This window comes from Atta colombica, unplaced genomic scaffold (assembly GCF_001594045.1).
Source record: "Atta colombica isolate Treedump-2 unplaced genomic scaffold, Acol1.0 scaffold8, whole genome shotgun sequence".
Taxonomy (NCBI): domain Eukaryota; kingdom Metazoa; phylum Arthropoda; class Insecta; order Hymenoptera; family Formicidae; genus Atta; species Atta colombica.
The window spans coordinates 123,140-129,439 of NW_017259572.1; the positions used below are offsets into that span (position 1 = coordinate 123,140).

The 6,300-nt window shown below is 28.7% G+C and overlaps 1 pseudogene; it reads right to left on the bottom strand.

Moving 5' to 3' along the window:
* The window catches only part of LOC108692707, a 5,775-nt pseudogene extending 4,718 nt beyond the window's left edge, over window positions 1-1,057 (bottom strand).
* Between the last annotated feature and the right edge of the window lie 5,243 nt (window positions 1,058-6,300).

Here is a 6,300-nt window from a genome sequence, read left to right on the forward strand (position 1 = left end):
AAAATACTAATATTAATTATTAAATTATATATAAAATCCTCTATCTTATTTAATTATATTTTAAAATATTTATTATTTCAATAATATTATCATCAATTTGTATTTTTCTTTATATCTTATACAATAAAATCAATATAATTTCCTATATTATATGAAATACCCCTACATTTATTCAAAAAATGTTATTTTCCTTACTTTTTACGTCTATTAAAATAAAAATATGAAAAAAATTAGTAAAATAATTAACCACTCTCTATTTAATCTCCCCTCACCTATTAATATCTTCTACTGACGAAACTTCGGTTTCCTTACTTGGTTTTTTTCTCTTAATTCAAATCATCAGGGGACTTTTTCTCTCAATTCATTACTGCTCTAATATTACAGTTGTCTTCAATAGAATCATTCATATTATCCAAAATGTACCTAATCGCGGAATCATACATAACATCCATATAAATGGAGCTTCTTTATCTGAATATACACATTAGATGAAATATTTATTACAACTCTTTTAACTTAATATATACCTGAATATCTGGTGTAACAATTTTCTGACTTTCAATAGGTACAGCTCCTTGGCTATGTACTCCCTTGAGAACAAATATCATTCTGGAGAGCTACAGTAATTACTAATCTTATATTAACTATCCCGTATATTGGAAATATATTAGTCATATAAATTTGAAGTGGATTTTCAATTAATAAATCTACATTAAACCGATTTTTCTCCTTTCACTTCATTCTACCATTCATTATGCTTTTATTTATTATATTCCATCTATTCTTTCTACATCTTGCAGGATCTTCAAATCTTACGGGAATAAACAGAGATCTTTATAAAATTCCATTTCACCCCTATTTACATACATAAAGATCTATTAGGATTTAATGTTATTATATTATCTATTTTTTTATATATTATATTATCTATTTTTTTATATATTATATTATCTATTTTATAATATCTATTTTTCTTTTTATTATCCTTCAATATCCTTATATATTCAGAACCCTTGATAATTTTACCCCTACCAATCGTTTAGTTACACATACCCATATTTAACCTAAATGATACTTCCTTTTTGCCTATGCTATTCTCTTAATTTTATTTTTCACGAAACTAAATCTATTTACACCCATCCTTCATGTGTAATCCTATCTAATCAACTAATATTTCGAATATTTATTAATACATTTATTCTCTTAACTTGGGTAGGCGCCAAATTAATTGAGGATCCATATATTCTTATTAGTCAAATCCTTACTATCACTTATTTCTTATATTTTACCCTCTGGCCTCTAAACTATAAAATATGAAAATATATTATTTATATATATATTTCTTATTCTTTATCTTTCCCCCCCAAGTAGTAATTACTAATAATTACTTAAATCACATTCCTAAACAGCCGCTTAAGTCCCAACTTCCCTTATTGCCGCATTATCTTAAAACTTAAACTTTTATCCTTACCTTAACATGTTCTATCAAACCTATCCAACCTAATTAATTCTTTTATTAGGTGTATAACTTTGTTTCCGCCATTTTCCTATAGATGGCTTTAGCGGTAAGTGGTAGTCGAAATAAATAGATCATAGACGTCATACAATAAACTTGGGCATCTGTCAACATAACCCCATAGAAACATTAGTCGATTTGTGTCCGCATCATAAAGTTATTCTCGATTGAAAATGTCAGTTTACGAGCCAAATTCTCGTCATTTGCGGGAGGTTTTAATTTTTTGCTTCAATATGAAGAAATCTGCGGCTGAAGCTCATCGAATGCTCTCAAATACTTATGGTGAGGCCTTTATTAGTGAAAGAACGTGTCATGAGTGGTTTCAACGCTTCAAGAGCGGTGATTTTCACGTCGAAGACCGGCATAGCGGTGGAAGAGAGAAGGTTTTCGAAGATACAGAATTGGAAGCATTACTTGAGCAAGACTCGTGTCAAAATCAAGAAGAATTGGCAGATCATTGGGAGTGACTCAAGCCATTTCAAAATGCCATGGGAATGATTCAGAAGCAAGGAAATTGGGATGCCGTACGAATTGAAGCCGAGAGATGTTGAACGGCGTTTGTTTGCTTGTAAACAGCTGCTTGAAAGGTAAAGACGGAAGGGATTTCTGCATCGCATTGTGACTGGGGACGAAAAATGGATTCATTACGATAATCCCAAGCGCAGAAAATCATAGGGAGTTCCCGGCTTCCACGTCGACAGCTAAATCGAATATACACGGCTCCAAGGACATGCTCTGTATTTGGTGGGACCAGCTCGGCGTAGAGTATTATAAACTGTTAAAACCGACTGAAACAATCACAGGTCGGTATCGAACGCATTTGAGCCGAGCAAGACAAACGGCCGCAATACAACGAGAGACACGATAAAGTGATTTTGCAGCATGACAATGATCGACCCCATGTTGCGAAAATGGTCAAGACATGCTTGAAAACGTTGAAATGGGAAGTCCTACCCCACCCGTCGTATTCTCCAGACGTTGCTCCCTCTGACTATCACTTGTTTCGAACAATGGCACACGGCCTGGCTGACCAGCACTTCCTGTCTTATGAAGAAGTAAAAAATTGGATCGATTCGTGGATAGCCTCAAAAGATGACCAGTTTTTTCGATGCGGGATTCGTCCGCTACCCGAAATATGGGAGAAAGTAGTGGCCAGCGATGGACAATACTTTGAATCATAAATATATAACCAGTTTTTTACAATAAAGCCTCGAATTTCGGAAAAAAACGGCGGAAGCAAAATTGTAAACCTAATAAATATATCGGTCAATTCCGATCAAAAAATCGACCAATTCGGGACTAAATTTGAACATTAGACTGAAAAATTTTTCATTTCCGGTAAAAAATCACTCAATTCAAGGCAAAAAATCAACCAATATCAAACAAAATTTGGAAGTTAAACTGAAAAATGGAACATTTCTATTAAAAAAATATGCCAATTCTGACAGAAAAATCGATCAATTCGGGAAAAGTACTATAATTTGGAAAATAAACCATTTCTGATAAAAAAATATGTCATATTTCGGTCAAAAAATTGAATAATTCGGGACCAAATAACGAAATTAAACTGAAAAATTGGTCATTTCTATTAAAAAAAAAATGTCAATTCTAGTCAAAATATCGACCAATACCAGACAAAATTTAGATGTTAAATTGAAAAATTAATAAATTACGATCAAAATATAGGTCAATTCGGGGCAAAAAATCAACCAATATCAAAAAAAATTGGGAAATTAAACTGAAAAATGGACCATTTTCAAAAATAGGTCAATTTCGGCCAAAAAATTGACCAATACCAAACAGAATTTTGACGTCAGGTCTAAAAATGATCATTTCTATTAAAAAAATATGCCAATTACGTCATAAAACTCGACCAATTCGGGAAAAAATTTGTACTATAATTTGCAAAATTGACCATTTCCGATAAACAAATATGCAATTGAGGCCAAAAAATCGAACAAATCTATACCGAATTTAAACATTAAACTGAAAAATTGAACATTTCCGATAAAAAAAATTACAAAAAAATCGATCAATATGAAAAAAATTTTAGATATTAAATTGAAAAATTGAACACTCTATTAAATATATATGCCAATTCCGGCCAAAAGATAGACAAATATCAGATAAAATTGGGACGTAAAATGAAAAATTTACAATTTCTATTAATAAAATATGTCAATTCCGGCGAAAAAATCGATTAATATGAGACAAAATTTAAACTTTAAATTTAAAAATCGATTATTTCTATTAAAAAAATATGACAATTCAGGTAATAAATTCGAACAAATCGGGATCAAATTTGGACATTAATTTGAAAAATTTAACACTTCTATTAAATAAATATACTAATTACGACCAAAAAGTCAACAAAGATCAGGCAAAATATGGATGTTAAACTGAAAAATTGATCAATTCAGATAAAAAAATATCTGTTCTTTTCAAAAAATCGATTAATACCAGACAAAATATGGAAATTAAACTGAAAAATTGATCAATATCAGACAAAATGTTAAAATAAAAAAATTGAACATTTCTTTTAAAAAAATAAGCCAATTCCGGTCATAAATTCGATCGAAACGGGACCAAATTTTGACATTAATTTGAAAAATTCAACAATTCTATTAAATAAATATGCCAAATCCGGTCAAAAAATCGAACAATATCACACAAAATTTAAACTTTAAACTGAAAAATCGACTATTTCTATTTTAAAAAATGCCAATTCCAGTCACAAATTCGAACAAATCAGGATCAAATTTGGACATTAATTTGAAAAACTAAACACTTTTATTAACTAAATATGCCAAATCTGGTCAAAAAATCGACCAATATCCCACAAAATTTGAACTTTAAAATGAAAAATCGATTATTTCTATTAAAAAAATATGCCAATTTCGAACGAAAGTGGACCTATTCCAGACAAAATTTGGACGTTAAACTGAAAAATTGATCAATATCAGATAAAATTATAACATAAATCTGAAAAAATAAACATTTCTTTTAAAAAAATAAACTATTATATATAAATTCCGGCCAAAAATACAAACAAATCGGGAACAATTTTGACATTAATTTGAATAATTGAACACTCTATTAAATATTTACGCCAATACTGGCTAGAAGATCGAAAAATATCAGACAAAATTTAAACTTTAAACTGAAAAATCGACTATCCCAAATTAAAACAATGCCAATTCCGGTCACAAATTCGAATAAATCGTGATCAAAAATTCCGGCCAAAAATTCGAACAAATCGGAATCAAATTTGGACATTAATTTGAAATATTAAACATTTCTATTAAGTATATATGTCAAATCCGGTCAAAAAATCGAGCAATATCCCACAAAATTTAAACTTCAAACTGAAGAATCGATTATTCTATTAAAAAAATATGCCAATTTCAGACAAAAGTAGATTAATTCCAAACAAAATTTTTAAACGTTAAACTAAAAAAATGTCCATTTCTATTACATAAATGTACCATATCCATCCAAAAAATTGACCATTATCAGGCAAAATTTGAACATTAAACTGAAACATTGACAAATTCCGATAAAAAAATATGCCTATTCTTTTCAAAATATCGATTTATACCGGACATAATTTGGACGTCATACTGAAAAATTGATCAATATCAGACAAAATTTTAACGTTAATTTGAAAAATTGAACGCTTCTATTAAATATATATGTCAATTCCGGCTAATGATCGACAAATATCAGACAAAATTTAAACTTTAAACTTAAAAATAGACTGTTTCTATTAAATAAATATGCCATTATTACATAAATATTCCATATCCATCCAAAAAATTGACCATTATCAGACAAAATTTGAACATTAAACTGAAACATTGACAAATTCCGATAAAAAAATATGCCTATTCTTTTCAAAATATCGATTTATACCAGACATAATTTGGACGTCAAACTGAAAAATTGATCAATATCAGACAAAATTTTAATGTTAATTTGAAAAATTGAACGCTTCTATTAAATATATATGTCAATTCCGGCTAAAGATCGACAAATATCAGACAAAATTTAAACTTTAAACTTAAAAATAGACTATTTCTATTAAATAAATATGCCAATTCCTGCCAATAGATAGACAAAATATCACACAAAATTTGACCGTTTAACTGAAAAATTGTCCATTTTTATTAAATAATTATTCCAATTCCGGACAAAAATCGACCATTATCAGACAAAATTTGAACATTAAACTGAAAAATTGACCAATTCAGATAAAAAATATGTCTATTCTTTTAAAAAAATCGATTAATACAAGACAAAATATGGAAATTAAACTGTAAAATTGATCAATATCAAACAAAATGTAAACGTTAATCTGAAAAATTGAACATTTCGTTTAAACAAATAAGCCAATTCTGGCCAAAAATTCGAACAAATCGGGATCAAATTTGGACATTAATTTGAAGTATTAAACATCTTCTATTAAGTATATATGTCAAATCCGGTCAAAAAATCGAGCAATATCCAACAAAATTTAAACTTTAAACTGAAAAATCGATTATTCCATTAAAAAAATATGCCAATTTCAGACAAAAGTGCACTAACAAAACAAAATTTGGACGATAACTAAAAAATTGTCCATTTCTATTACATAAATATTCCATATTTATCCAAAAAATTGACCATTATCAGACAAAATTTGAACATTAAACTGAAACATTGACAAATTCAGATAAAAAAAAATGCCTATTCTTTTCAAAATATCGATTTATACCAGACATAATTTGGACGTCATACTGAAAAAT